A 17,859-nucleotide genomic window follows, 5' to 3' on the forward strand; every position below is an offset into this window, starting at 1 on the left:
CACCAAGGTGGGGACACAGGAAAAGGAACAGGTGTGCAAAGAAGATGGTGATCTGGTTGTGAACATGTTGATAGAGGATGTCCAGGGAAGCATCTGGTAGGTGGTGGGGTGTTTAAATATAGAACATTCGGAGAATGCTCCGAAGCTTCAGAGAACCCTTCCCAAAAGGACAAAACCAGCTCAGTGTTTTAGCACTCCGGGATCATATGGCATGACAGCATGGCTGCTTTATACTTTTTTGTGTATGTGAAATTAAAACCAACCACTCCGGACCAATTTCTCTGTGAGGCTTTTTGTCCATCTTTCATTTGCTTTTCTAGTCTAGATTGTAAGCTCCTTGCAGCCAGCGTCCATTGATTCAGTCATTCAACAAATAATACATGAACAACTACTAGGTACCAGGCTGTGTGCTGGGCAGTCGGGATATGTGGTGAGGAAGAAAAACTTGGTCCCTGCCCTTAGGAAGTTCAGTAGTCCAGAAGACAAAGTGTCTGCATAAAGATAATCCCAGTTCACGGAGATAAGAACTCTTACAGGCCTAGGCTCCAGGTGCTGTGGGGATGCTCAGGAAAGGGTATCTAATTGGGATTGGGAACAGGCAAAACAAATAAAGGAAAGTGTATAAAGGTAGTATCTAGTTGAAGTTCTGAAGGGCAAGGAGGAGTGAGCCTGTATATTCTGAGTCCCTCCCTAATCTGGGATTGACTTCTTGTCCGTCTCTGTTCATATTAAGTGTCACCTAGGCTTGAAAGGATGAGATCATTTTTCACTTCCTTCCTCTTTGGTCTTAACCTTTCTCTGCTACCCCCTCACACAATGTATGTGCATTATTCTCTTATTGTATATATTTTTCCTCTCTTCCTTTTTATGTTTCCTCTGCCATTACTTTTAACCTTGACTGCCATATGGCCTCTAAATGCTTCCAGAAGGGTAGCCTAGTGGAGGTTATTCCATCATGACCTTGAGCTCATGAGACCAGATAGTGAAGGCATCTGTGTAGGTGTCTTCTCCAGGAGGATGATATTTGTTTCATTGTAAATTTTGTAGCCCTAGAACACCAACAACAGTGCACTGTAATTAGTAGGCAGGCAGTATAGTATTCATTGAAGTGAAGTGATAACTTTTGTCCAAGTATGTATGCAGATAATCTTTAATTTGTACAAAAAAAAATTATATTTTAATATGTAAAGATTTTTTAAAAGAATCTTCAAATTTTAGCCTTCCCACTAGGAATATATTGAAAATATGTGCCTAGCTCACTGACTTGCAGCCGACACTATGAGAATAAAGGTCTCATTTAGTTTTTGTGAATTTCAAGGGATATTTTCAATAATGTTGGCTGATTTATCCCATTATGTCCATTATGTGGTCGTCTTTTTTTTTTCTTTTTTTTTTTTTGAGACGGAGTCTCGCTCTGTCACCCAGGCTGGAGTGCAGCAGCGTGATCTCAACTCACTGCAACCTCCGCCTCCCGGGTTCAAGTGATTCTGCTGCCTCAGCCTCCTGAGTAGCTGGGATTACAGGCGCCTGCCACTACACCCAGCTAATTTTTGCTATTTTTAGTAGAGACAGGGTTTCACCATGTTGGTCAGGCTGGTCTCGAACTCCTGACCTCGTGATCCGCCCAGCTCGGCCTCCCAAATTGCTGGGATTACAGGCATGAGCCACTGTGCCTGGCTTATGTAGTCTTATTAGCAGTTCTCAGTACACAGATAGCTTTGAGTGATTCTTTCAAGTCAAGCACCTTATTAAAAAAACTCAAGTGTACTGATAATTATCTTACTTTTAGATGGCTAAGTGATAAGACTGAACTTTTAGGCATTGTAACACTTCAGATATGATTACAGATATTTTTATGGTTACTTAAGTTTATTTATTTATTTATTTTTGAGATGGAGTTTCGCTCTTGTTGCCCAGGCTGGAGTGCAATGGTGCGATCTCGGCTCACTGCAACCTCCGCCTCCCAGGTTCAAGCAATTCTCCTGTCTCAGCCTCCTGACTAGCTGGGATTACAGGCACCTGCCACTACACCCTGCTAATTTTTGGTATTTGTAATAGAGACAGGGTTTCACCATGTTGGCCAGGGTGGTCTCGCACTCCTGACCTCAGGCGATCTGCCACTTCGGCCTCCCAAAGTGCTAGGATTACAGATGTGAGCCCCCGCGCCCGGCCTGGTTACTTAAATTTACATACAAAAATTATGTTGAGTAATTCTGAATGATTTCCTGATTGCTCCCCGTTTTCTATTCACACAGTTATTAAATTCTTCCCTTGCCATATAGAAGCAGTCCCTGTGCCATCTATGCCACATAGATAGCAGAACTAGCTGTCTGCAAACCATTGAAGTTGTGAAAACATCTCCCCTTTTTTCCTATTTCTAATTCTAGCTGTGAGGATTATATATAGAAGTAGTCCTGGATTTGATTTTTTTTTTTTTTTTATAGTTGTTGACTACAAATCATTTAAACGTCTGAAAGGGGAAAGGTTTTCCTTAAAAATGGATGATAAAGGAGAATAAAAAGGTACTTTGACTATTTTTTTTGAATGGTGAGGAGATTTTTTTTTCTCCTTCTATTTTCTTTTGGAGTCATTTGTGTGACACTGAGTGGATACCATGGAACATATGTGACAGAAGTAGATGTATGGGGTAAAAAACCCATAGTTAGAAGTCCGAACTCTGGAGAAGACCCCAGTTTGTTGATTATGCTTTTGTTTTCTGATTTGCTGAGGAGAGTGAAAATGCCTGGGGGGTGTGGGGGAGCACATGGGGGGTGTGTGTGTGTGTATGTATTTGCATGCATATATATCTTAGGACTTAAGCTTTCTAGTCAATAAATTGCCGTAGTGGGGAATTGCTTACTTGCTTGCCTTCTGTTTTTGTATTTAATTTTATTTTATTTTTAATGATTTTTTTTGGTTGGGTACAGGGTCTTACCATGTTGTCCAGGCTGGTCTTGAACTCCTAAGCTTGAGTGATCCTCCCACCTCGGACTCCCAGAATACTGGGATTACAGGTGTGAGCCACCATGCCCAGCTTAGTTGTATTTTAAATGGGCCCTTTTGTGGCACTCCCTACTCCTCTCAGTTTACTGGCTCACAACCTGTCTTTCCATTTCAAGGCTTCTGTGACCCCTGGCCCATGTCAGTGCATTTGGGCAGCCCACCCAGCATCATCACCTCCTGTCCCAGGGAACTTCCTGTTCCTCTCTTCCAGCTATTTCCCTCCCTGGCTGTTGAGGTAGTCTCTACCTTTCACCTATTGTTAAGCTCAGACCTGCTCTCTAGTTACAGCCTCTGTGCTTCCATATTCCCTTGCTCAGTCACTTTTTTAGTTTGGGTTTTCTCCTTCATTCAGATTTCCAGCTGTTTCTCCCCTCCCGCCACTGCAGCCTCCTCGCTTCCCTCCTTCTGCAGCGGAGACTGTGGTCAGCCACTTTTGATGCTGCCTCTCCACTGTACTTGTGTCTGTCTTCTTACCTACCACCTCTAGCCCTGGAACAGGCTCAGCACCTGCCTTTGTCTTCCTGGGCCCAGGCTCCTAAATGCTGCCGGAAAAAAAACTCCCAGTATTGAGCCCCTAGAAATCCAGTCTTTAATCTCCAATCTGTCTCCCCCAGCATCTGGCCATCAGCTCTAAAGCTTACCTGTCATCCTTCCCACCTCATTTCTCTCACAGGGGAAAAGGAGCCTTTGCTCCTTGTCTGAGGCAACCTTCAGTCTGTGCTCCTGACCCCTTCGCATCTCGCCTGTTCAAGGCATCTTGCAATAAGGGGTTGGTGACCCTCTGAGGAATGGATTCCAGGCCCTCCCAATTATCATCTTTTGTATGCCAGTTCAACATTCCAGCTTCCTTCAGCCGAGACTGCCCCTCCAGCCACTGCTTTTTACTCTCCTCCAGTTGAAATTTTTGAAGTAAATAGGTCACTGTGCCCATCGTTCATCTTCTAGTCACTCTGTATTTATCTTCCAGGGAAATGAGGCTCTATGCTACCAAGCCACTGAAATAATTCCCTTCCTTTCCTTTCCTTTCCTTTCCTTTCCTTTCCTGTCCTGTCCTGTCCTGTCCTGTCCTGTCCTTCTTTTTTTTTTCCAGACAGAGTCTTGCTGTGTCGCCCAGGCTGGAGTGCCGTGCCACAGTCTTGGCTCACTGCAACCTCTGCCTTCCGGCTTCAAGCGATTCTCCTGCCTCAGCCCCCCAAGTAGCTGGGACTACAGGTGCCTGCCATCATGCCCAGCTAATTTTTTGTATTTTTGGTAGAGATGGGGCTTCACCATGTTGGCCAGGCTTGTTGACCTTGTTGGCATGTTGACCATGTTGGCCAGGCTAGCCTCAAGTGATCTGCCCACGTCAGACTCCCAAAGTACTAGGATTACAGGTATGAGCCACCATACCCGGTGAGAAATAATTCTTGACAAGATCTGCTTCCTTGTTGCTAATACAGTGGATATTTTGCATCCTAATTTTAATGCAGTTCAGTGTGGCAGATCTGTGTTTGCTTATTGAATATTCTCTTCCCTGTTTTAATAACTCTGTTTTTTCCTTTTATATCTCCTGCTTCTCTAGCTAATCCTACACCTCACTCGTCAGTGTCTTCTCTGTTCCTCAACTTGAGGAGTTCCTACAGGATTTACCCCATCTGCTGCTTTCATTTAGCCCTTTTGTTCTTTTTGAGCCATCTCCTTCACTCACCCAGGAAGTAGCACTGGCCCTTGAATTCAGAGTGTGCACATATCCACCGTGCACTCTGGGACAGCCTTCAGAGGCACTTTGTTCCTGAAGTTGTGGTGGTCTTTGCCTCTCATGGAGCCTTGCATATGCTGTTTCCTCTGCCTGGAATATCCTGCCTTCTACTTAACTAATTCTTGTTCTTCTTTCCAGTCACATTTTGCACATTCCTTTTGGGATGCTTTCCTGATTTCCCCTTTCCACAGGTCCAAGTTAGGTACCTTGTCTAGGTCCTCCCATGGCCCTCTGAAGGCCTCCTTTCATAGCACCATGTCTGAGTATACTGTAATAACACGCATTGCTCTGTAATAGTCTGTTTACTTACCTATTGCCAAGTAATCTATCAAATCTCATAAAGGGAGGGACTGCTTTTGTTCTAGTCATTTGTATCTATTAGTACCCAATATAGTGTTTGGCATATAGAAAATACCTGATAAGGCCAGTCACAGTGGCTCACTCCTGTAATCCCAGCACTTTGGGAGGCTGAGGCGGGCAGATCGCTTGAGGTCAGGAGTTCAAGACTAGCCTGGCCAACATGATGAAACCCTGTCTCTACTAAAATTACAAAAATTAGCCAGGCATGGTGGCGGGCGCCTGTAGTCCCAGCTTCTTGGGAGACTGAGGCAGAAGAATCACTTGAACTGGGGAGGCAGAGGTTGCAGTGAGCTGAGATCACTCCACTGCACTCCAGCCTGAGTGACAGAGCGAGACTCCATCTAAAAAAAAAAAAAGTAAATACCCAATAAGTAGTTCCTGAATGAATGGGTGAGAATGCTATTTAGAAGGTTCATGAATTGGAAACTGTGGTTGATAGGGAGGCTTTGAGTTTATGGTATTATATTGAACCATGTGTTACTTACCCAAGATCAATTTACATTTTACACTTTGTTTTCTCTGTCCCTTTTTATGTTCATTTTCTGTATGTGGTGTTTTTCCCCTGTGAGACTGTATACCATTTCTGATCGAGAACTGTGTGTAATGCTTGGTGGCCCCCTCATGGTGCCTTGCATGGAATTGGACTGAATTTCAGTGGATCTCATCCCAATTATGTTAATGCTTGATGGAGCTAAGTCTCATCTCGAAGCAGTTCATGTCTTCATCAGCTGGCCCTGCCTCCATGCCCTGCACAGACCATGCCACTCTGGAGAGGTAGTTTCCCTGTGGCTTATTAGTCTTGTGTTCCAGTGTGCTGGCCAAGTATGAGAGAACGTCAGTAGTATGAGAGAGTCTCTCTCATTCAAACTTCGTAGGTTTGGTAGCTGGGACTGACCAGTGCTAACGGGAAATAGAGGCATCTATTAAAAGCCAGAGATTTTTCAACTTGCAGGAAGCAAAGCTCTTTTTAGCATATGATTTTGTGGTGGGTTTGGTAGTCCAATATAAAAGTAAAAACTGGATGACAATGGGAGGAGCATGCTTGGGTCTCCAAAGATCATTTTTCCTAAGTAATTTGTCTTTAGACTTTTATTGGTTTGGAATTTCCTGAGATTTTGATCTTGCCAGAAAATTTATAGCAAAAGTTCTGAGCAGGTGACACTTTTGCATCTGAAACCAAATCATTGTTTTTGTTTTTAACTTTTTTCTTAATATATTATCCTTAGTTCAGCCCTGAAGATTATTCTGTTATTTGTGGATCTCAACTTTCCCCCCATCTCCTCGATCTTTTTGAAATGAATGGTATTATTTGAATAGAGAAGGAAGATATAAAAATAAACTTAGTCATAAACTTGTTCTTGACTAGGCAAGTTGGGCTTTACAGCTTGGAGCTGATGACATGTCTATTCTTGTGGAAAAGGGATTTTTAGGGTTGGTTTGGCTTCTTGTTATATTTGATTTATTATTAGTATTATCATTATTTTTGAGACAAAGTCTCACTCTGTCGCCCAGGCTGGAGTGCAATGGCTCAATCTCAGCTCATTGCAACCTCTGCCTCGCAGGTTCAAGCGATTCTCGTGCCTCAGCCTCCGGAGTAGCCGGGATTACAGGCTTGCACCACTACACTGGGCTGATATTTGTATTATTAGTAGAGACAGGGTTTTACCATGTTGGCTAGGCTGGTCTTGAACTCCCAACCTCAGGTGATCCACCCGCCTTGGCCTCCCAAAGTGCTGGGATTCACCCAGGCTGGAGTGCAGTGGCACAATCACAGCTCACTGCAGCCTTAATCTCTTGGGCTTGAATGATCCTCCTGCCTCAACCTCCCAAGCAGCTGAGACTACAGGCATGTACCCCTGTGCCCAGCTAATTGTTTTTGGGTTTTTTTTTTTGTTTTTTTTTTTTAGGGACAGGGTCTCACTATTTTGCCCAGGCTAGTCTACAACTCTTGGGCTCAAGCAGTCCTCCTGCCTCGACCTCCCAAAATGCGGGGATTACAGGCACAAGCCACTGCACCTGGCCAAGGATTGTTTTTTAAGTGAATTGAGACCCAGCCTGATTAGTGGTCCCAGAGCAGACCTGGGACCCGAAGGGAACCCTTTTCTCCTGGTCCAGCGCCTTTCCTCTCATGCACTACTTTCCTGGAGCCTTTGATTGCCTGTCATCAGAGTAACTGAGTTTGAGCAGAATAGACAGTTCCTCTCCAGACCACCACACTCACTGGCTTTCATTCTGCTTTTCTCACTTAGACTGTGGTTCTGAATCCTCAGTGGTATTTACTGAGTGTTTTTAAACATAAAAATGCCTTTTAATGAGATTGAAGGCTAGAGGTGGGACAGTTGAGAACAAAGTAGAAATAAAACCTTCAAGGCAGGGTTGTTGGTGGGAGTCTTTTTTTTTTTTTTTGAGACTGAGTCTCGTACTGTCACCCAGGCTGGAGTGCAGTGGTGTGATCTCGGCTCACTGTAACCTCCGCCTCCCGGGTTCAAGCGATTCTCCTGTCTCAGCCTCCCTAGTAGCTGGGATTACAGGCACCTGCCACTATGCCCAGCTAATTTTTGTATTTTTGGTAGATACGGGGTTTCACCATATTGGCCAGGCTGGTCTCGAACTCCTGACCTCAGGGGATCTGCCTGTCTCAGCCTCCCAAAGTGCTGGGATTACAGGCATAAGCCACCGTGCCTGGCAGGGAGTCTTATAGAAGCTGTCGTGGACAGTGTGGGAAGTAGAGATCCTTTGTATTTCAGTATGCTGGGCTCTGCCATGCTTGCTCTGTCCTCCTAGTCGTACTCTGTGTGTTACTGAGTCCCCACCCACAGCCATACTTTTTGTCCTGCTTCTCTCCTTACCATCCTTTCCCCACATGGCCACCACAGCTACCACTAGCAATTACTGATATGTGGGATCTTAGGGCTACTTCCCTATAAGGCTGCAGGGCATGTGGTGTTGGCTGGGCACAAGGTAACCATGGTAGCCCTGTGGTTCTCCACATGTGTGCCTTGTGACCTGGGATTGGCTGCAGACTAGTAATAAACTGCATCTTCTGGTATCGAATTTGTCTGTAGTTGTACTTTCTACCTCTGTATTTAAGGGAAGATCTGTGACCTACCAATGCCGGTTGAAGAGGATGGATGATAGAGATGTTAATAAACAGCTAAAAAACTAACTACAATAGCCTGCAAAGTAGAACAGCATCTTTTTGTGGCAAAACTTTGTGTCCATGAGTTTGTTTTTTTTTTTTTTGAGACGGAGTCTTGCTCTGTCGCCCAGGCTAGAGTGCAGTGGCCGGATCTCAGCTCACTGCAAGCTCCGCCTCCCGGGTTTATGCCATTCTCCTGCCTCAGCCTCCCAAGTAGCTGGGACTACAGGCGCCCACCATCTCGCCCGGCCGGTTTTTTGTATTTTTTAGTAGAGACAGGGTTTCACTGTGTTAGCCGGGATGGTCTTGATCTTCTGACCTTGTGATCCGCCCGTGTCGGCCTCCCAAAGTGCTGGGATTACAGGCTTGAGCCACCACACCCAGCCGAGTTCGTTTTTTAAATATCCTCATATAATCTGTTTTAAATCGAGAGGCTTTGAGTAAAAGCCATGGCCAGTCTTACATGTCATGGCATACCTAGCTTGTGAGGTTCACAGTTTATTATTTACAGAGTGTCCCCTTAAATCTTCTTTGGATCAGTTCAGAGAATGATGCTCAGATGGACTTTTTTGGCTGACATGGAGTCAAAATGGTAATCAAGCATGAAGGTACAGACAGTCCTTAACGCACAAATGTGTCATGCTTGAAAAGTTGGAAAGTTGGTTGTCTGGAGCTCTGATTGTATTGTCCTGTAGAATTCGTGTTGTGAATGGTAGTTAAATCCCAAATGAGTCTGTAGAACCTGTGTAATCTGCAACATACCTGCAGTATTCCAATTAATATGTAATTCCCCTATGGAACTATGTATGATAATGGTTTGTATGTAACGTATTTAATATTACACATAATAATGATTGTATGAATGAAAAGCATTCTGGGTTCCATGTGGACGCTGGGGTGTGTGTGTGTCTGTGGGTGGGTGTGTATTCATAGATCCCCTTCCCTGCAATCCTGGCACTGGAATTGGTTTTATCATTTCCAGTGAAGTTTCATTCCCATGAATTTTGGAGTACAGACTGGGTTCAGGGATGCAGGGTGTATACTAGAGCCCTGAGAAACAGGATTAGGCTAGAATTGCTGCGGTGGAGATCAGTAGCTTCCAGGAACACTTTTTGGGCTTGGCTGTCTTCACTATCCCCTTTTGTTTTCTCCTGGGGTCCGCAGCTATTGCCCTGTTTTGTTCTTTTAATACCACTTTTTTTTTTTTTTTGCTTTTGACCAGGATTTTTGCCTCTAGTCTGCAACTGAATATCCTATCACAGTCTCTTGATTTTGAAATAAATATATAGTTTTTTTGATGTGTTCTAGCGAATTTCTAAATCTGAATGTTGTGGCAGCGTTATTACATATTAATTTTGCTGTGAGAAGTTGTAGAATCCCAGATGACTAGTCTTGTAAACCGTACACACATTTCCATCTAATTCTCCATTGTATATATCATGTTGCAGAAAATAACAGCCTCTAGAGTTTACATTGCCTCCCTTGACTATATTTCTTATTTAAGCTTAGTTTTCAGACAAGACCTTTTCATGGCAGTACATAACTGTACAGAGGGCTTCCAACTTGTCTTGGGAGCTCTCATGTCCAGGAGACATCACTTTACCCACTGCCCCCCGCCCCCTACCTGGATGTACTCAGCCTGTACCCCACTTCTGTCCTCAGCCAAACACTGCTGAAATGCAAGGGCATTCGATTGCTAGCCGATGAAGATGCAGACTAAGGGATTTCCATGTAGAAGCCCACTGTTTTCAACAGGCTCTTTTCAGCTGGCTCGTCGAGAGCTGGAGGCCCCTTGCTTGCTCACATGAGGCTTTTTGTCCCTGACTTGGTGGCTGCTGTTTCATTTCTCAGCAGAAAGGGGCACCCTTGCCCCCCCGCCCCAAGAAAGGAAGATTTGATGTACGACTTCCAAAAGGTTCAGTCTGGCATCACTGTAACCAAGAAGATAGGTCAGGTGAGGCTGGAGGTGAAACAGGGCTACTCCCTAGAACTCCAGATCGTTCCACAAGTGCCTTCTGGCAGAGAGTGATGGAAGTTTTCGTCATTTTTTTTTCTCCTTAATAGTTATGACCACAGAAGAGGGGCAGGTTGTCTGGCTGTAGAAGCTGTCGTATTTTTTTTGTTTTTGAGATGGAGTCTTGCTCTGTCGCCCAGGCTAGAGTGCAATGGCGTGATCTCGGCTCACTGCAACCTCCGCCTCCCGAGTTCAAGTGATTCTCCTGCTTCAGCCTCCTGAGTAGCTGGGATTACAGGCGCGCACCACCACGCCCGGCTAATTTTTGTATTAGAGGCAGGGTTTCACCATGTTGGTCAGTCTGGTCTCGAACTCCTGACCTTGTGATCCGCCCACCTCAGCCTCCCAAAGTGCTGGGATTACAGGCATGAGCCACTTTGCCCGGCTGAAGCTGTCATATTAAATAGCACTTTCTGCTTTTAGCAAATTTAATTCAAATGAGACTTTAGATTTTCTTGCTCTGACTTACCAGCAGTTCCTTGTAACACGTTTAATTATTTTTGCCAAAAAATCACTCAAGCACTTAAGCCGTATTTTTATCCTGTGAAAATATGCTACATTGTTTTAAAATATATCAGAAGTCAGTTACCCATAAGATTTTATATGTTGTCTAATGTATTCTGTAAGCTTTCTGCTGCTTTTGTTTGAAGGGTGTATTTTGTAATGTAGAGGACTGCTTTATCTGTCTTGTAAGCTTGATTTTTGTTTTTACTATAATACTTTTTTCTTTTGCTGTATTGAGAAATACATTGAGTAATTATAAAGTCAGTGGACACATTTACAAGTTAATATTTGTATCTATTCCTTAGTTACTCTAACTCAAAACCTAAAGTAATCTTCAACTCTAATTTACCCTAACATCCAGTTGACTGCCAAGTCCTCCAACTTAATTCTTATGCTTTTTTTAAAGAGACGTGGTCTTGCTTTGTCACCCAGGCTGGAGTGCAGTGTTGCAATCATAGCTTACTGTAACCTCAAATTCCTGGGCTCAAATGATCCTCCCACATCAGCCTCTGGAATAGCTGGGGCTGTAAGCTTGTGCCACCATGCCCAGCTAACTTTTTATTTTTATTTTTTGTAGAGACAGAATCTCACTGTGATGCTCAGGCTGGTCTTGAACTCCTGGCTTCAGGCGGTCCTCCTGCCTTGGCCTCCCAAAGTGCTGGGATTACAGGCCCAATTTTATTCTTGGGATGTATGTCTGAAACTCTTTCCTTCACTTCCTTCCCATGCCTTAGTTCAGGCCCTTCTCATCTGTGGTCTTCAAAGTCGGCTTCAGCTGATTCAGGTCCTTCCTTTCTGCTGTATATTTTGTGGGAGGAATGTGATGTATTACTGTCCTACTTGAAAACTTCCATTCCCCATTGATGAGGGTGTTACCTCCAGATTCCTAACACAGGTGCTGAAGGCATGCCCGGATAAAGGCACTCCCTTGCTCTCCTGGCCAGGCCCCTGTACACCTGCAGCGCACACTTCACATTCTGTGTTTACTGATGCTGTGTCTTCTGTCTGCGGAGCCACCCTCCATTCTATTTACAGCCCCTGCCTCAGCAGAGCACGTGCCTCTTTCTTCCTACACTGAACTGTCCTTTCTATTGAATCCCCCCTTTTTTGTAGTATGGGAAATATTTTATTATGAATACTCTTTCTCTGTTGCCTCTGTGACCACATTAACTTTGCCCTAATTCACCTGAGGACTCCATCTGCCTAGGGGAAAGTTAGGATTTGGTTACAGAAAGCAAGCTGCTAGAAAGAACAGTGTTTGGCTTCTGACGGGCAAAATAGGATTTTGTAGCATGCTCTTCCCTTTTAATGCTTAGACATTTTATATGAATTAATATTTTTATTCGATTGCTTATACATTACTTTCTTTTTAGATAGAATGTGAACCCTATAGGAACATGGGATTAACTTTAACATCTTTGTATCCTCAGTACCTAATGTTCAGTGACCCTATGGGCTTGTGTCATACATACATTAGCCTTCCTTGATCAAACCATATGTACTGCTCCCCATCCCCCACCCCCAAAAAAGAGAGAAAGAAATTCCTTGAACACCACATTGCCAATATCAAACCATACCTTGATATCCTCTGGGGAAAGGGAGGCATCAGTTGAAAAGAGAAAAGAGGTTAAAATCTAGGCATTAAAGTGTCTAAGGCTTAGATGCTGGCAATTTAAGGGATGTTTTCCTGAGGTTAATTTTGATTATGTGCAAATTTTACCTCATATCTTACTATAGAATGTAGTCACCACATAAGGTGGGATACCTCCATAAATCCTTCAGAAATGTTTGTGAAATTAAATAAAGCCTTATTGAAGACTCAGCTCTTGAGAGTCATCTACCTACCTAACAGTTATTCTTGAACAGAAGAGTCTTACTTTTCCCTATAAAGCAGCGTGATAACTATCTGTATATTCATGTAAGTTATGTTGGCACTTACTTCATTAAAAATATATTCTGGGGCTGCAGTTGTCAGGCAGTGTGCTGATCAGAAACGCGTACCCATGGCCTCTTTTATAGTCGAAAGAGGAAGACCAATGTGAAACAGTCACACAGATGATTAATTTTTAATTGTGGAGGAGTGCTGGGAAAGAAAAATAAAAGATACAATGCAAGTGTTTACGAAGGAGCTTTGAGCTTGTTTGAAGTGGTCCTTGGGCACTTAAGCAAGGCCTAAAGAATGATGTGATTAGAAGTGGCTTAGCAATTTTAAAGGACACAGGAAAGGCGTGTGGCCAGAACATTGGTCCCTAAAGTACATTGCCTCCTGACATACCATTCCCTTAAGTTAATGTTTTACCACTATACGTAGGCCCTTCCCTTTGTTTACCCAGATTTTTTTAATTTTAGGGATGTTTTTAATAACTTAAAATCCTGTGATTTGTTGAACAGTCCTGTATTCTCTTTACTTATATTCCTTGAGATTTTATAAAATATTTTTTACATGTCCCAAGTCTGGATTATATCTTTTTACCTCTTATTAAGAAATACTTTTTTCTATTTTTATACTATATTTCATATTTACTGTAGAAAACAAAAAAAGTAAAATTTTTCTTTATTCCTATCACTGCAGCTTATAAGCACTCTAAAACATTTTGATCTGTATTTTGCCAATCATATATTTTAATTGAAATTGTTGTTGAGATAATTGTAGATTCCTGTGCAGTTGTAAGAAATAACACAGAGCTGAGCGCAGTGGCCCAGGCCTGTAATCCCAGCACTTTGGGAGGCTGAGGCAGGCGGATCACGAGGTCAGGAGTTTGAGACCAGCCTGGCCAACATGGCAAAACCCCATCTCTACTGAAAATACAAAAATTAGCTGGGCGTGGTAGCGGGCACCGGTAATCCCAGCTACTCAGGAGGCTGAGGCAGGAGAATCGTTTGTACTCCGGAGGCAGAGGTTGCAGTGAGCCCAGATAGTGCCATTGCACTCGAGCCTGGGCAGCAAGAGTAAGACTCCGTCTCAAAAAAATAATAATAATAAAAAATAAAAATAAAAAAAAAAACAGAGAGATCCCATGTACAGTTTGCCCAGTTCCCCCATCCACTATCCACAACATTTTGCAGAACTACAGTACAGTATCACAACCACGATATTGACATTGATACAGTCTGCTTGCCTTATTCATATTTCCCCAATTTTACTTGTATTCACTTATGTATGCATTGTGTTTTCAATACTCTATTTAGTAAAGCTGTTTTTAATGTGATTCAATTCTAGGTTGTTTTGTTCTGCCCTCAAAAAGCATCCGCTCTCCTAATCATATCTCCCTCATATCCTTGTATGTTTTCTCTAAACCTGTTTTATTTTATTTTATTTTTTATTTTTATTTTTTTTGAGACGGAGTCTCGCTCTGTCACCCAGGCTGGAGTACAGTGGCCGGATCTCAGCTCACTGCAAGCTCCGCCTCCCAGGTTTAGGCCATTCTCCTGCCTCAGCCTCCCGAGTAGCTGGGACTACAGGCGTCCGCCACCTCACCCGGCTAGTTTTTTGTATTTTTTTTAGTAGAGACGGGGTTTCACCATGTTAGCCAGGATGGTCTCGATCTCCTGACCTCATGATCCGCCCGTCTCAGCCTCCCAAAGTGCTGGGATTACAGGCTTGAGCCACCGCGCCCGGCATCTAAACCTGTTTTAAGAAAGCAGCTACCTGTAAGAGAAATAATGAGATTGAAAACAGAATTCTGATCTGCTTGTACTTTATCATCCTATTGATTGTTTAGATACGGGTTAGCCGGTTTATAGTTGCCCCAATGGCTGCTGAAAGGTATGCTGGATGATACCTAAACAACAGAGAACCGTTGAATGCTGTTCAAAATGGACTGAAGCGTCAGCAGTGTCCAAAAAAGGCCTGACGGTAATGTACATGTCAAGTGGCCTATAGTTTAAGCAGAGGAGAGTAAGTAGAAGAATAAACATGGGGAAATTACCAGCAACAAAGGAGGCTTTGAGCTCCTGCTCTTCGTCTTGAGTGGATGTTGTTCTCAGGTAGTAATAGACCATCAAACTTTCTCCACTGGCTGCCTCTCTGGGGAACAAATAACCGAAAAAATATTCACCACCCTGATGGGTACATAGGTGGTCAGTTGATTTATACTTCTTGGCTTTCATTGTTGCTTGAATTTTCTAAATGGAAACCCAGGACCTTTATAATCAGAAAACAATCCTAATTTTTGATTTGAGGGTGTTGTAGAAAGTAAAAAAAAAGAAAAAGAAAAAAAAAGAAATGTGAAACGGAAGTTGTGTTAGAGTATTTGGAGTTGAGAAAGCATGAAAAGGACAGAAGAGAAGCTGGTTGTCAGGTTACATGGGGTAGCTATAAGCACACTGACCAGAAAGTCGACTGGAAAAAAATGTAGAAACAGGAGATAAAACGGCCAAGGGGCTATGCTAGCAAACAGCAAGGACCTGAGAAGAAAAACTAGTTAGGTGTGACTGTCAGAGTCATGTGGACAGTGTGATGCTATCTGTGTAAAAACAAGCAGTAAGAATTCGCTATTTACGTTTGCGTGTGTTTGGAGAAGAGTGCAGAAGAGTAGACACTGCCAGACCGAACACTGGTTAGGTGATCGTTATATCTTTGTATTATATACACTGGACATGTTATTTGTATAATATGAAGAGAAATTTTATAAATCATTAAATCTTTTGGTATATAGGAACATTTGTGTTTTCTAATAGTTGCTTCTATACTAATATCTTTATTGTATGCCCTTCATCTTCTCAGTTTTTGGCTGTTGTTGTGATTCCCTTTTGTGAGCAGTGTTGAAGTTAGCTAATATTCATTTCTTCTCCCTACCTTCACCCTCCCCGAGTCTGATTTGAAGTATTCCTAGCTGCTACCTATAAAACCAATAAGCAAGATTGTTTTACTTTTCACAAACTCATCCTGTTCTGTGCTCCTGCCTTGGACATAGCCGTAGTATAGAGTGTTGTCTCCCTTACATCCTTCTATCTTAGACCTACTAGTAAATATTAATGCTCACTTGTTGCCCAGGCTGGAGTGCAATGGCGTGATCTCGGCTCACCACAACCTCCACCTCCTGGGTTCAAGCGACTCTCCTGCCTCAGCCTCCCGAGTAGCTGGGATTACGGGCATGTGCCACCATGCCTGGCAAATTTTATATTTTTAGTAGAGACAGGGTTTCTCCATGTTGGCCAGGCTGGTCTCGAACTCCCAACCTCAGGTGATCCACCTGCCTCGGCTTCCCAAAGTGCTGGGATTCCAGGCGTGAGCCGCCACACCCGGCCTCTTCTCTCAATTCTTCCTGAAGCTCTTTCTGCCCTAGATTCCTCAGGAAGGGCTTATGGAAACAATATTCTGTGAATCAACAGTACACATTCATAATGGTTTGTCAGCAGCCTATTATTTTAAGGCCATTTTGTCTGTATATAAAAATGTTTGGATCACATTTTCTTTCTTTAAGGTAAATATGTTATTCTATTGTCTTCTGGTATAAAGCATTGCTGTAAATGTTTGACAGTCTAATTATCTTTTGCTTATAACTGACTTAGGTTTTTTTGCCTAGGTGCCCAAAGGATTTTTTCCCTCTTTCTTTTTCTCTTTTTTTTTTAAACAGACAGGATCTCACCCTGTTGCCCAGGCTTTAGTGCAGTGATGCAGTCATAGCTTACTGCAGTTTTGAACTCCAGGGCTTGAGGAACAAAGGATTTTTTTAAGCTTTTAATTCAAAGTCTAATCATTTATTCAACCATGTCTCGGTGTTGGCTGTTTTGGGTTGTTCTCCCTCAAAAATCCGTGTGCTCTTTCAATATGTAGTTTTAAATCTTTTTTTTTTTTTAATTTCAGGAAAATCTTGAATTAGAGTTTTCAGTTTTTCATCTGGTACATTGCTTGGGTTTCCTTCTTCAGGAACTCAGCCTGTTATATGTATGTTTGATCTTCTTTGCCTACCATCTGTTTCTTTCACTTCCTCTCACTTTTTTAAACTTCATTTATTAAAAAAAAAATTTTTTTTTTGAGACGGAGTTTCACTCTTGTTGCCCAGGCTAGAGTGCAATGGTGCAATCTTGGCTCACTGCAACCTCCGCCTCCCAGGTTCAAGTAATTCCCCTCCCTCAGCCTCCCAAGTAGCTGGGATTACAGGCATGTGCCACCACGCCCAGCTAATTTTTTCGTATTTTTAGTAGAGACGGGGTTTCTCCATGTTGGTCAGGCTGGTCTCGAACTCCTGACCTCGTGATCTGCCTCAGTCTCCCAAAGTGCTGGGATTACAGGCATGAGCCACCGTGCCTGGCCTTATTAAAAAATTTTTAAAATATAAATTTAAACTTAACAGAAAAATTATGAGAGAGAAGGGGGAGGTGCCAGACTCTTTTAAACAACCAGCTCTTACATGGACTCATAGAGTGAGAACTCATTACCATGAGGACAGCATCAAGCCATTCATGAAGGATCTGCCCCCATGACCCAGACACCTCCCACTAGGTCCATATCTAACACTGGGGATCACATTTCAATGTGAGATTTGGAGGGGGCAAAACTACAAACCATGTCACTCAGGGATTGGAGGAGCCTTTACCACCTGTACTTTGGACTCAGGTAGAAAGGCAAAATATCCAGGAAATAAGCTGCTACCGTCCAGGGTTCGGCAGAGGTGCCCATCAGTCTGCAAGTACTCAAGAATCCAGCCTTTAGGGATCTAATCATCATGGTGAGCTTTTCGAGGCACAGGGAGCTGGGAAGACAGTACTTGCCACCCCTGCCTGAGTTGTGTTGTGTCTTCATTGGGTCTTACTGCCACTGGGAATGCTGTGGATTATACACTCTATCTGGCTTGTTTCAGGGCTCCATGTGAAAACCTTCTTGATATCCTAGCCATCCACCTGCTCAGTCCCTAGTTTGCAAGGAGGCTGTGAGGAGCCTAGATTCTGTGTCAGATAGAATGTACTACATTCCGTCTCAGGAAAGTACCACATGAGAAAACAGTGCGACCTGCAGGAGAAGTAGAGGTGAAGAGGCACATTCTTCCGAGAAATGTTTCTCTCAACACCCAGCCATTCCCTGGATAGCAGCAGGAAATTACTCACTGCTGAAAAATGCCCCATGAGCCTTCTGTTAAGGAGGTCAAGGAGAGAACA

The 17,859-nt window shown here is 43.2% G+C and overlaps 1 protein-coding gene across 2 annotated transcripts in view; it reads left to right on the top strand.

The window, feature by feature from the left end:
- PTPN1 (protein tyrosine phosphatase non-receptor type 1) overlaps window positions 1–17,859 on the top strand; it is a 74,421-nt gene that overhangs the window by 13,216 nt on the left and 43,346 nt on the right. The window contains exon 1 of one of the 2 annotated variants that reach the window (XM_033186727.1): window positions 3,891–3,912. The exons of the other annotated variant lie outside the window; for it this stretch is intronic. The gene's annotated coding sequence lies outside the window, so the exon portion shown is untranslated. Of the gene's footprint in view, window positions 1–3,890; window positions 3,913–17,859 lie in introns of those variants that run through there. 2 annotated transcript variants of the gene reach the window in all.

Source organism: Trachypithecus francoisi, unplaced genomic scaffold (genome assembly GCF_009764315.1).
Source record: "Trachypithecus francoisi isolate TF-2019V2 unplaced genomic scaffold, Tfra_2.0 Lachesis_group21, whole genome shotgun sequence".
Classification (NCBI taxonomy): Eukaryota; Metazoa; Chordata; class Mammalia; order Primates; family Cercopithecidae; genus Trachypithecus; species Trachypithecus francoisi.